The following is a 1,182-nucleotide window of genomic DNA, read 5'->3' on the forward strand; positions in this document are numbered from 1 at the left end:
CCTCCCAAGTAGCTGGGAGCACAGGCACCCGCCACAACGCCTGGCTATTTTTGGTTGCAGCCGTCTTGTTGTTTGGTGGGCCAGGTGGATTTGAACCCGCCACCTTAGGTGTATGTGGCTGGTGCCTTAGCAGCTTGAGCCACAGGCGCCGAGCCCCTTTGAGGGAACATTTACATTTACAACTCCCTCAGTAACAAAGGAGAGGGAGATTCCTTGTTGCCCTTTCTCATTATTTTCCAAGAAAGAGACCTAAGGTACCTTTCTGAGCTTCAGTCCTTTGTTCTCCTCTCAGCCTCTGAGCGGTCTTTTGCATCAATTAGCTATGACTAATTACTCCCTAATTGCAGACTTAACTACTGGCTCCCAGCCACACCTGGAATGACACAAGATCACACGCATCCTTCCAGGAAAGATATTTTGTGAATCCAGTGGTTCCTTTGTTCCACAAATGTGTGTTGAGCCACGTTACCTTGATCCCAGGTCAAAGGTCCTGGGGACTCTGTTGAGAAAACAAATTCAGTCCTTGGCTTCAACGAGTTCACAGTCTAGGAAACAAACAGCAACAAATAAATCATGTGAGGTTATAGAGGCTAGAATCGGGTGGCGGGCGGGGGGGGGAGAGTACAATACAGTACAGGGTAATTTTTGAAAGTTTCAGGAAGATGTTCTGGGAAGGCCTTTCTAAGAAGGAGATGTTTGTGTTGAGATCTGAATGGTAGTAAAGAGCCAGACAGAGTGCAGACAGGCAGAAGAGCGGTCCAGACACCCAGGTGAGATGAAGCAGCGTTTGTGGCTTACCTCAGGAACATTTACTGCATCTATTAAGCCTTAAGGGAGTCAGAACTCAGCGTCAGGTTGGGATTGGTTGTAGGATTTGGAGCAAAACACTTCTCCCACTCCCAGTTGGCAGAGGCTCTGGGCGGGGGTTAGCCCTCCCGGCCCTGCCCCAGAAGGAGGAGTTAATAATATGATTTAATCCAGAATCCTGATTGGTCTTTGGTGGTAACTAGGGCATTCTCCCTAGTTCATTGAGTCTCCCAGTTGAGGACTAGAGGGAAACCCCAGGCAGAGCAGGTGTTTGAGAAAATTGAGGCCAGACTCAGGCTCAAGACTTTGCAGAGAAACAAAAACTGTGGATTGCCTTGTGAAATTTCCTGATTTTTACATGTTAACAATGAGTTC

The sequence above is a fragment of the Otolemur garnettii genome, unplaced genomic scaffold, assembly GCF_000181295.1.
Source record: "Otolemur garnettii isolate 467f Iridium unplaced genomic scaffold, OtoGar3 scaffold00294, whole genome shotgun sequence".
NCBI lineage: Eukaryota > Metazoa > Chordata > Mammalia > Primates > Galagidae > Otolemur > Otolemur garnettii.